The 12,095-nt window shown below is 43.9% G+C and overlaps 1 pseudogene; it reads left to right on the top strand.

Moving 5' to 3' along the window:
- Positions 1–2,674: 2,674 nt before the first annotated feature.
- Positions 2,675–11,187, top strand: LOC142179318 (uncharacterized; annotated as a pseudogene).
- The last annotated feature ends 908 nt before the right edge of the window (positions 11,188–12,095 follow it).

The raw sequence follows: 12,095 nt of genomic DNA, 5'->3' as shown, positions 1-12,095 counted from the left end.
GGAAAAACTCCCTTATCCCCTAATACCCGCCTTCGGGAAAAAGGAGGTGTGACAGCTCTGGCGACTCTGCTGGGGATCGAACCCAGAATCTCTGGTTCAGGGTTCAGAATTCGAGCTTAGAATAACTGTTATACTTGGCTTTTTTCTATTATCTGATTTTTACGTGTTTGAACCTAATGTGCTAAATGCCGCTTTTTACCGCTTTGATATTGTTTGAACTGTATATAAATTGCTGCGAAACCCTCCTTCTCTCTGAGTCTTCTAAATCTTCTGGGGAGCGTGCGCTTCGCGTGGCTTCTTTTCTGTTAGAGTCATATCCTAATTTTAGAACGAGGTTCGGACAAGTTGCAAAGCCGGTGAAGCTTCTGTATTCCCGGTACGCTGCCCCCCTCCCCCCTCCCCCCCGGCTCGAGTTGTCCGCTCGGGTAAGCCAGGTCTAGAACAATACACTCAGGATTTAAAACTTAGAATAACACAGCCTCATGTCGGATCCCTAGTAGGCACGTTTGCTTGCATCACGTGCATTTGACTTAGGGGACTCAACACAGGGGTTGGGTCCGTCTAGGATAGGTGCACCCGAAAATTAAAAGACCATCATGATGCATCCTTTACGTGCTACTTGTGCATTAATTTGCTTGGCTTGTATGTTGACCGATTTCTAGAGTAAGGAAAGAAAATTAAAAAAAGAAAAAAAAAGAAAAACCAAGAGTGAGGTAGGATAGAAAAATGCCCGGTTTTGATAATCCTGATATTAAAAAAAAATTCCGTTGCTCTACCAAAAAAAAAAGACAAAAAAAAAATCATTTCAAAACAAATCATATCTTTCTGTGCATCAAAATTGACCGAACTACGCGGGTTTGATTCTCACCGGATGTGAGATACGTAGGCAACCTTCATCGGGTCCGGCCCCGTTTTTGCAAAAATAACTAGAAAATATAAAAATGCATCATTTTGTCATAAAAAAATTTAGGGGATGTCACTTTCTGTCTAAATAGCCAGAATCGTCCCGACGGGACGCAAGAAGTTTGTTTTACCAGAATAGCCACCTATGGCTCTTTTTCTAATTTTGGCCACTCAACAAGCACAGCTTTAAAATCTTCATTTCTGAAGGGCCGTATTTGCAAAAGTGGCCTTGAGTTGTTTGAGTTTTATTTTGCACAAATAATCTTTCTTTTAGGGCCAAAAATAAAAATAAAAATAAAAAATCACTTGTTTTTAACCGGTCGCCTTAAATAAAATGTGCAGGATGAGCACTGTTGAAAATATACCTTTTCGAGTCATAGACGAGATTCCACTAGGACTCCATATGTGGTGGAACGACCTGGGGGAGGTCAGCAAGCGTTCTGTGACAAAGGCTTTAGGTGGGCTCATTGGTCTTCTGGAAACTAAACCAAGGGTTGATATAATCGAAGCTTTGATACCGTTTTGGGACCCGACACACAATGTTTTCCACTTCTCCGATTTCGAGTTGACCCCTACACTAGAGGAGGTAGCAGGTTATGTTGGTTTCGAAGGGAAGTTAAGGCATCAATATCCAGTAGCACCAAGAACTGTAACCCCTCATAAGTTTTTGGACCTCCTCAGTATTAGCCGGCAGGTTAAAGATGAAAATTTAGCCGGAGGATTCTGCACATTCCGTTTCTTATACAGCCGGTATGGGGACCCCCACGGATTTGAGGCTCCAGACACTGGTTTGAATCATCAGGGGAATAAAGACAAATGGGAAGCACGTAGGGGTCTGGCCTTTGTGGTGGCATTTTTAGGTACTCTGATATGCCCAAGGAGTGACAAACATATAGAATTGGGGCTCGCAGGAGTGGCCGACTTTATGGGCAAAAGGGCCAATGGCACTATCATACCGATAATTCTCGCAGAAATTTACCGAGCTTTAACCGCTTGTCGAGCCGGGACAAAGTTATTTGAGGGTTGCAACTTGCTTTTACAAATGTGGTTGGTAGAACATCTTTGTCATCGCCCAGGTTACATGAATTACGGTCTGACCGGACTCAATTGCATCGAAGAATATGAAAATCGAGTAAACGGTCATGAGTTTCCAGAAGGTACTGAGGCATGGTTCGCGTATTTGGGTTCTTTAAACGCAAATCGAATTGAGTGGGCTTTTGGTTGGCTCCCGATCGACGAAGTTTTCTACATGTCCGCCGGAGTGTGCTTTCTTTTATTAATGGGTCTTCGGAGTATTCAGCCATATGACCCACATCGGGTCCTACGCCAGTTGGGCAGATACCAAACAATGCCCTATGACGAAGATTTGAGTCCACATGTTATTGAAATATGCCCGAAAGCCACATTTCCAGAAGAAAGGGTTCGCCGGATTTGGCACCAATGCAGGTTCCTGGAACCACAGACTCAAGTACGAGATTTGTCCATAGGTGAAGTAGGATCCAACTACGCCATGTGGTACAGGAAAAGAAGTTGGGTCGGTCAAGAGCCAGAACAGCCCGCCAAAAGGCCCCATGTCCAACAATTCACCGATGGAGCACGAGAGCAATGGGTTTGGTTGGCTAAAGAAAAGGAATACCGAACTACTATAAACAAGCTAGAAGAACAAATTGAAAAAATCAAATTTGATAGTAGTTTGCAGGCAGCTGAAGATGAAGGGGAAAAGAAGAGGTTGGCCAAGGAAAATGAAGCCCTTCGAGCCCAGATCCAGAGAATGAAAATAGCCGCCGAGACACCAGCAAGAAGTGAGAGAGATGAGAAAATTATAACCAACCTGAGGCGGAAAGTGCATGATTATAGTTTTGACTTGACAAAGGCCGAAAGGGACTTGTTCAGTGCTCAGGCAAGGCTGGCGAAAGGTGCAGAAGAACTCGCTAGATTAGCCCACCAGTTGAAGCAGAAATATGACAAAGAAGTAGCAATTTTACAGAAAAAGCTGGTTGCCCTGGAAAATGAAATGATCAAGCAAACAAAGGATTTCAAGATAGAAAGAGAGCATTGCTATGCACTGATTTACCAACTACAAGAAAGCCTGAAGCAGTTACAAGACCAAAGCAACACAGATACACAAGTGTTAGAGGCTCGGGCCCAGCAGATTGGACGTTTGCTTCAAGAAAAGGGTGTCATCAGAATGAGGATTAAAGAGATAGCTGATTATGTTGTAATGAAATGCCATGAATGTGAAGACATGACCAAGTCTATGTTTTTTGCTTCTGTAATGACATTCGTCCGACAGGTGATGGTTGACCTAGACCGCCTTCAAGAAGATATTGCCCGCAGGCTCGTGCGGAGACCGGCTGATGTCCCGCAAGCCTCCGGAGTACCAGTGGAGGCTCTTATGTATTTTTGATTTCCTTTAGTAGTCTATATTTTACTTTCTCCGAGTCTTGTTCGTCTTTGTCAAGGTTGTCTATTACTTTATTTCGAGTCTGTAGATTTTCCTTTTGCAGCCATCGCTACTTTTAGTCCTTGTAATAGAAAATCCAAAAAGATGTCTTTTATTGATGAAATAAATTATTTCGTATCTATTTCTCTGAACTACGTAATGATCTGATTCATGCGGCGTCATGATACGTAGGCAATCCCCATAGGATTCGATCATATTCTTAAAAGAAAATAGAAAAGAAGAGAGAGAAAAAGAGAGAAAATGAGGGAAGAAAGAAAAGAGGGGTCGAACTAAAGAAAAGAGGAAAGAATAGGTATTAAAAGAGCGAAACATAGCAAAGGAGAGAGGGAAAATCAGGATTGGAGAATTTGGAAAAGCCGGGATGAAACATACGAGCCGTCGCAAAGCATTTAGGAACGTTAACTGCTCAGGTGCATTGCATACCCAATGTGCGATTAACTATCTGTAAATTGCTTTTAAAACTGACCAAGTTTTTGTGTGCACATAGACAGGTTTTGTTTTAGGTGGTTAGTTTGTTGGCATCCTGGCAAGTCACCCTTATAACACCAGATCAAAGTGCAAGGCAGTCATGACTAGCAAAGAATTGGACACGGGTGTTGTCGACCCGCCAAGGGAGATTGTAGAATCAGAGTCTGAATTGAAAGAGGAGGTCTACAGGTTGAAGCATCAAATGGCAGAAATGTATCAAGCCTGGGTCAGGGGGCATCCTCTACCTTCATTCCCCGCTAACTACCCAGAAAATCCCGCTTTCATCCCACCACTCTCACAAGCCCAAGATCCCATTACCATTGATCTTTCCCCTCAGCACGCACCAGGCTTTACCCCTTATCGCCACTACCCTGGCAGTTCATCCCAAACCTTTCATGCTCCACCAGCCAAAACAACTGCATACCCTGCTCCGACATCCGCTCCTGTTTTCGTAGCCCCTCCACGAGCTACCCTTCACAGATCTTCTAGTGAACCCGCGTTCCAAGCTCCAGATACCTAATATTATGTTCCGGAACCAACTTTCAAAGTCGCGGATCCTTATTCCCATGCCCCTCACTTTGAACCTCTTGTCGAAACTGAGAAACCATCCTAGAATGTGGAGCAGGACGAGATGTTCAGGAAAGTGAAGAGCCTAGAGCAATCTTTGAAGAACATGCAAGGGATAGGAAACCAAGTAAGTGTGGCTTACAAGGATTTATGCTTATTTCCGGATGTTCAACTGTCCGCTGGGTTCAAGATGCCCAAGTTTGACCCATACGATGGACATGGAGATCCCGTGGCCCATTTGAGAGGCTTCTGCAGCAATATGAGAGGCGTCGGTGGGAAAGATGAATTATTAATGGCATATTTCAGTCAGAGTCTGAGTGGGGCAGCTTTAGAGTGGTACACCCGCCAAGACACTAGCAGGTGGTACACATGGGATGACTTGGCTCAGGCCTTTGCTCGGCACTTTCAGTACAATATAGACATTGTCCCGGATCGCCTATCTTTGACCAAGGTAGAGAAGAGGCCCAATGAAAGCTTTAGGGAATATGGTTTCAGATGGAGAGAACAAGCTGCACGAGTCTACCCTCCAATGGAGGAAGATGAGATGGTCGAGTACTTTCTTCAAGCCCTAGAGCCCACTTACTTTGGCCATTTGATCTCAGCCATAGGTAAGTCCTTCAACGATGTGGTAAAGATGGGAGGAATGGTGGAAGAGGGACTCAAGTCAAGCAAGATCATGAGTTACTCTACCATAAAAGCGACCACACAGGCAATTCAAAGTGGCACCGAAAGCCTGTTAGGCAAAAAGAAGAAAGAAGATGTCGCTATGTTTGTCTCTGGATCGTGGCATGGCCCAAGAGGTCCGCCTCACCAGTACACCCAAACTCGACCCCAACCTCAAGCCTACACCCAAGCTCCATATAATCCATCTCAGCACTATCTCCCGCCACAAGAACCTAGATATTCTGTCGAGCTACCCCAATTCCATGTTCACCACGCACAGTCATATGCTCAACCCCCTCTTTACCCGCAATGGCGTGCTCCAACTCCACAAAATATTTATACACCCCCACAACCATACCAAAACCCTACTGGTCCAAGTTTTCGACCAAGGCCAGATTACAGAAAAGAGAGGCAACAGCGGAAAGAAACCTTCACCCCTCTTGGAGAGTCCTATACCAGTTTGTTTCATAGGTTGAGGCAGTTAGACAATTTGAGGCCGATTGAGCCCAAGATACCAAATCCGCCTCCAAGGAACCTTGATTACTCCCTTAGATGCATATATTGTTCTGATGCCCCAGGGCATGACACGGAGAAGTGCTAGCATTTGAAGAGGGCGATCCAAGAGCTTATTGATAAAAATCAAATTGTGGTCCAGAGCCCGGAGGCGCCAAACATCAACCAAAATCCTTTGCCGGCCCATGCAGAGACACATATGATCGAGATAGTTCATAAAGATGGGGAGCCCAAAAACTTTTCCAAGTCTGTCATGATGATCTGGGCTAGCGAAAGTAATCCAATCAAAGCTCTAGATTCTGCAAAAGCAATGTCCTTGGCGATTAAAGGGGTGTCGGAGAAGCCAAGCGCGCTCAACGTGAAGCCTTCTGTATTGGTTGTGAAAGGGCCTCCGGTTGATGTTGAAGTGAACCAGGAGAGGCAAAAGGTGGTCGTGCCAGGGGCCCCGGGCAAGCCTGTCATAATCGTGGAAGGGGCTCGTGTTACCCCCGTTATTATTAAGCCAGTGACCCAGTTGCCAATGGTTGACACAAAGGCCGTCCCGTGGAATTACAAACAGGTGATAGTAACGTACAAAGGGAAAGAAGTAGAGGAAGAAGTCAATGGAACCGGAGGGCTGACTCGTTCCAGGAGATGTTTTACCCTAGAAGAACTGAGGAAAGCCAAGCCATCCAAGGACGGCCACATCCCAGTAAAAAGCCGGTCACTGAAGAAGAGGCTGAGGAATTCCTGAAAAAGATGAAAATGCATGACTATTCCATTGTAGAACAGTTGAGGAAAACACCAGCTCAGATCTCTCTTCTGTCGTTGCTGATACATTCCGATGAACACCGCAAAGCCGTGATGAAGATTTTGAACGAGGCTCATGTTCCTGATAAGATCACGGTGAACCACTTGGAAAAGATTACTAACAAGATTTTCGAAGCAAACAGGATCACTTTCTCGGATGATGAACTCCCTATAGAGGGTACAGAACACAATCGAGCTCTTTATCTCACAGTGAAGTGCGAGGATTTTGCTGTCTCAAGGGTACTGGTGGATAACGGTTCTAGTGCGAATATTTGCCCTCTGTCCACTTTGCAAAATTTGAAGATTGGCACCGAAAGGATCCACATTAATAATGTATGCGTTCGAGGCTTCGATGGAGGAGGGAAAGATTCTGTCGGTGATATAATGCTAAATTTGTCAATAGGGCCGGTTGAGTTCACTATGGAGTTCCAAGTGCTAGATGTGGCTGCCTCTTATAACTTGTTGTTGGGCAGGCCCTGGATCCATGCTGCCAAGGCAATCCCGTCTTCTCTGCATCAAATGGTAAAGTTCGAATGGGACAGACATGAAATAGTTGTGCACGGTGATGAGAACTTATCTGCTTACAATGACACAATCGTTCCATTTATTGAAGTTGAAGATGATAAAGGGCCTTAGGGTTACCAAATGTTCGAAACAGTGTCAGTCGGGAAAATTCCCGAAAGAGAATGCATCCTAGGTCCGAAGATACCATCCGCGTCTGTCATGGTAGCAAATGAAATGTTGAAGAATGGTTTTCTGCCGGGCAAAGGTCTGGGTTCATCTCTGCAGGGTATTGTGCATCCGTTGTGTCCACGTGAAAATTTTGATACATTTGGTTTGGGATTCACACTCACAGGGAAGGACGTGAAAAAGGCTAAAAGTTTGAAAGGAAAGGCATGGTCACTTCCTAAACCTGTTCCACATATCTCCAAGTCTTTTGTCAAGCCAGGGGTCGCAAAACGCCCAATATCAGCGGTCCCAAAACCTGTGGTCGACTTTGATGAAGAGTTGATCAAGAGGTTCCAGAGTTTGTTTGATGAGGTTAATATGGTAGAAATCGGGGAAGGTTCCAGTAATGCCGATGTGCAGCTCGTTGGGCCAAATGTGAAGCTTAGCAATTGGAAAGCTACTCCTCTCCCCGCCCGAAAGGAGTTTTGGTAGTTTGCTTTGTTTTCCTTTCTGTTATCTGGGTTATTCCAGGGTTGTAATCCAGATTTTTTATTTTTTGCTTGTTTTGATGTACAAACCCTCCTATCCTTTTATTTTCAATGAAATACAATTTCCCGTTTTCCATTAATCCTGATAGCGTTTCATTTTTGTTTTTGCTTTTCTTTCTGTACAGTTCCTTTTATGCTGGTTTCAATGACATGACATGCATGAGGAATTTTCAGCCAAATCTTAAAAGCCAATCTAATTCTGAAATAACGATCCAAGAAGTAGAGGGTGATGATGAAACAGAATACGATGAAGAGGCGGCATTTGAGGAAGTCAGTAGAGAACTAAAACACTTCGAAGAAAAACCCAAGCCTAATTTGAATGAAACCGAAGCAATCAATTTAGGGGATCAAAATAATGTCAGAGAAACCAAGATAAGTGTGCATCCGGAATCGCAAATCAAGGAATAAATAATCAAAACACTATTTGCATACAAAGATGTCTTTGCATGGTCGTATGATGACATGCCGGGCTTGAGTACTGATTTGGTAGCTCATAAATTGCCAACCGACCCTACATTCCCTCCTGTCAAGCAAAAGTTAAGAAAGTTCAAGACAGATATGAGTGTGAAGATTAAAGAAGAAATCACAAAGCAACTGGAGGCAAAGGTCATTCGGGTCACTCAGTATCCCACTTGGTTAGCTAATGTGGTACCAGTACCAAAGAAGGATGGTAAGACGAGGGTGTGTGTTGATTATCGTGATCTCAACAAGGCAAGTCCAAAGGATAACTTTCCATTGCTGAATATCCACATTCTGATTGATAATTGTGCCAAGCACGAGATCGGGTCTTTCGTGGATTGTTATGCGGGATATCATCAGATCCTGATGGACGAGGAAGATGCAGAAAAGACAGCATTCATCACGCCATGGGGGACGTATTGCTACCGGGTAATGCCATTCGGTTTAAAGAATGCTGGGGCAACTTACATGAGGGCAATGACTACTATATTTCATGACATGATACACAAGGAAATTGAGTTTTATGTAGATGATGTGATCATAAAGTCAAAGAAGCAGTCCGACCATGTTGGGGATTTGAGAAAGTTTTTCCAAAGGCTCCGCAGGTACAACCTCAAGCTCAATCCGGCGAAATGTGCATTTGGTGTCCCGTCGGGGAAACTATTGGGATTCATAGTCAGTCGACGCGGCATCGAGTTGGATCCGTCAAAGATTAAGGCCATCCAAGAACTACCACCACCAAAGAATAAAACTGAGGTGATGAGCCTGCTCGGGAGGTTAAACTATATCAGCAGGTTTATTGCTCAACTCACGACGACTTGTGAGCCCATCTTTAAGTTACTAAAGAAGAATGTTGCGGTTAAGTGGACCGATGAGTGTCAGGAAGCATTTGATAAGATCAAGAATTACCTGCTGAACCCCCCTGTGTTGGTCCCGCCAGAACCTGGGAGACCTTTAATCCTCTATTTGACAGTCACGGATAATTCTTTTGGTTGTGTGTTGGGTCAACACCACATCACGGGCAAGAAAGAGCAAGCCATTTATTACCTCAGCAAGAAGTTCACTCCTTATGAGGTTAAGTATACTCTTCTTGAAAGGACATGTTGCGCCCTGACTTGGGTGGCGCAAAAGTTGAAGCATTATCTGTCATCCTACACTACTTACCTCATTTCTCGCATGGATCCTCTAAGGTATATCTTTCAGAAGCCTATGCCCACAGGGAGGTTGGCAAAGTGGCAGATTTTACTCACAGAATTTGACATCATCTATGTGACTCGAACCGCGATGAAAGCCCAAGCCCTAGCCGATCACTTGGCCAAGAATCCGGTGGATGAAGTATATGAGCCACTGAAGACTTATTTTCCTGATGAAGAAGTGATGTATGTTGACGGGGCTGATCATGATGAAAAGCCAGGTTGGAAACTCTTCTTTGATGGAGCTGCTAACATGAAAGGTGTCGGAATAGGGGCTGTACTCATTTCTGAAACAAGGCATCACTACCCTGTAACAGCTCGACTTCGATTTTATTGCACTAACAACATGGCTGAATATGAGGCATGCATTCTGGGTTTGAGGCTAGCTATAGATATGGGAGTTCAAGAAATATTGGTTTTGGGAGACTCAGATTTGTTGGTTCACCAGATTCAGGGAGAATGGGAGACCCGTGATTTGAAGCTCATACCGTATCGACAATGTCTGCATGATCTTTGTCAACGATTCAGGTCGGTAGAATTCAGGCATATTCCCAGGATTCATAATGAGATTGCCGACGCCTTGGCTACTCTGGCATCAATGTTACACCATCCGGATGAGATTTATGTCGACCCTCTGCAAATCCAAATCCATGATCAGCATGCCTATTGCAATGTGGTTGATGAGGAACTTGATGGTGAGCCTTGGTTCCACGATGTCAAGGAATACATCAAATCAGGGGTATATCCAGCACATGCCACAGACGATCAAAAGAGAACCATTCGACGTCTGGCTAATGGATTTTTCTTAAGTGGGGGAATATTGTACAAGAGAACTCCAGATCTAGGATTACTAAGGTGTATAGATGCTAAACAAGCCTCGACTATCATGGCCGAAGTGCATTCCGGGGTTTGCGGGCCACATATGAGTGGGTATGTCTTGGCGAAGAAGATTCTTCGAGCAGGTTATTATTGGCTCACCATGGAACGTGATTGCATCAGCTTTGTTCGCAAATGTCATCAATGCCAGGTGCACGGTGATTTGATTCATTCCCCGCCATCTGAGCTGCACACAATGTCGGCACCTTGGCCCTTTGTTGCTTGGGGCATGGATGTCATTGGACCGATTGAGCCGGCAGCGTCAAACGGACATAGGTTTATTTTGGTGGCCATTGATTACTTTACCAAATGGGTCGAAGCTGTAACTTTCAAGTCCGTGACCAAGAAGGCGGTGGTAGATTTTGTTCATTCAAACATCATTTGCCGGTTCGGAATTCCCAAGGTAATTATCACAGATAATGCTTCCAACCTCAACAGTCATTTGATGAAAGAGGTTTGTCAACATTTCAAGATCATGCATCGAAACTCCACTCCGTATCGTCCTAAGGCAAACGGAGTTGTTGAGGCTGCTAACAAGAACATAAAGAAGATGCTTCGTAAGATGGTGCAAAGTTCTAAGCAATGGCATGAAAAGTTACCTTTTGCTTTACTGGGTTATCGCACTACTGTTCACACTTCAATAGGCGCAACTCCCTATTTGCTGGTATATGGAACCGAGGCAGTTATACTTGCGGAAGTTGAGATTCCATCCCTACAGATCGTTGTTGAAGCTGAAATTGATGATGATGAGTGGGTCAAAACCCGGCTAGAGCAATTGAGTTTGATTGATGAAAAAAGATTGGCGGCAGTATGCCATGGTCAACTGTATCAGAGAAGAATGGCAAGAGCATACAACAAGAAGGTGTGTCCCCGAAAATTTGAGGTGGGTCAGCTAGTATTGAAACGCATCCTTCCACATCAGGCTGAAGCTAAAGGCAAGTTCGCCCCAAACTGGAAGGGGCCGTTCATTGTGACAAAGGTGTTGCCCAATGGTGCTTTGTATTTAACAGACATAGAAGGTAAATGTGTGGATATGGCTATCAATTCTGATGCAATCAAGAGATATTATGTATGATTTCTTTGCTTATCTTCAATCGCATTTTGTACTAGACACGTTCAAAGTTGGAATGACGAAGGCATTTTATTCTGCTATCCCAAACACTTTTATCATTTGCTACCCCTTTTTGAGCCTTATTTTTTTTTTCAAACCCCTCTTTTGGAATCAGAAGCAGTGTTAGAAATATAAAAGAATAAAAAAAGAGAAAAAAAAAAAGAAGAAGAAGAAAAAAAAAAGGAGAAGGAAAAGAGAAAAGCAAAGAAAGAAAAAGAAAAGAAAGGAGAAAAAGAAAAGCAAAGTAACAAAAACAAAACTCTTATGTTTGAACTACGTTCGACCTGATTCCTTTTAAGGATACGTAGGCAGCCTTACATGGTTCGGTCCCATCAAAATATAAATCCAAAATTCCCCAGATTCGAAGAAACTGGGGCAGAAGTTTTAGTTTTGTAAAAAGATCTGATTCCAAAAGTTGTAATTTTGAACCCCTTCATCTTGAATTATTTTGAGCCCGCATGCTACCCTTTCTTTCTAATCCTGTCCAAAACCTACATTACAGTCTAAAGAAAGACCTTCTGATCGACTTTGAGGATGCCAAGTCAAGTGAGATGAAGGTATTATTTACATCGCGGGTAGCACCTTTGTTCATGGGCACAAGGAAAAGTGAATAAATGAGAGAGTCTTATTGGTGAAAACCCTCACGGGCACCATAAGGCGATGGTGAGCTGAGGAAGAGTTAAAATGAGAGAGTCTTATTGGTGAAAACCCTCACGGGCACCGTAAGGCGGCGGTGAGTTCAGAGATGGACAAATGAGAGAGGCTTGTTGGTGAAAACCCCTCGGGGCACTACAAGTCGAAAGAGGTTGGTAACTTTACGGAAAAGTTGGATCGTTGAAAGCCTGGGTTTTGAAGTATGAAGAAATGACATG

Source organism: Nicotiana tabacum, unplaced genomic scaffold (genome assembly GCF_000715075.1).
Source record: "Nicotiana tabacum cultivar K326 unplaced genomic scaffold, ASM71507v2 Un00616, whole genome shotgun sequence".
Taxonomy (NCBI): domain Eukaryota; kingdom Viridiplantae; phylum Streptophyta; class Magnoliopsida; order Solanales; family Solanaceae; genus Nicotiana; species Nicotiana tabacum.
The sequence above is the reverse complement of the archived record's forward strand: the minus strand, read 5'-3'. Positions and strand labels throughout refer to the sequence as shown.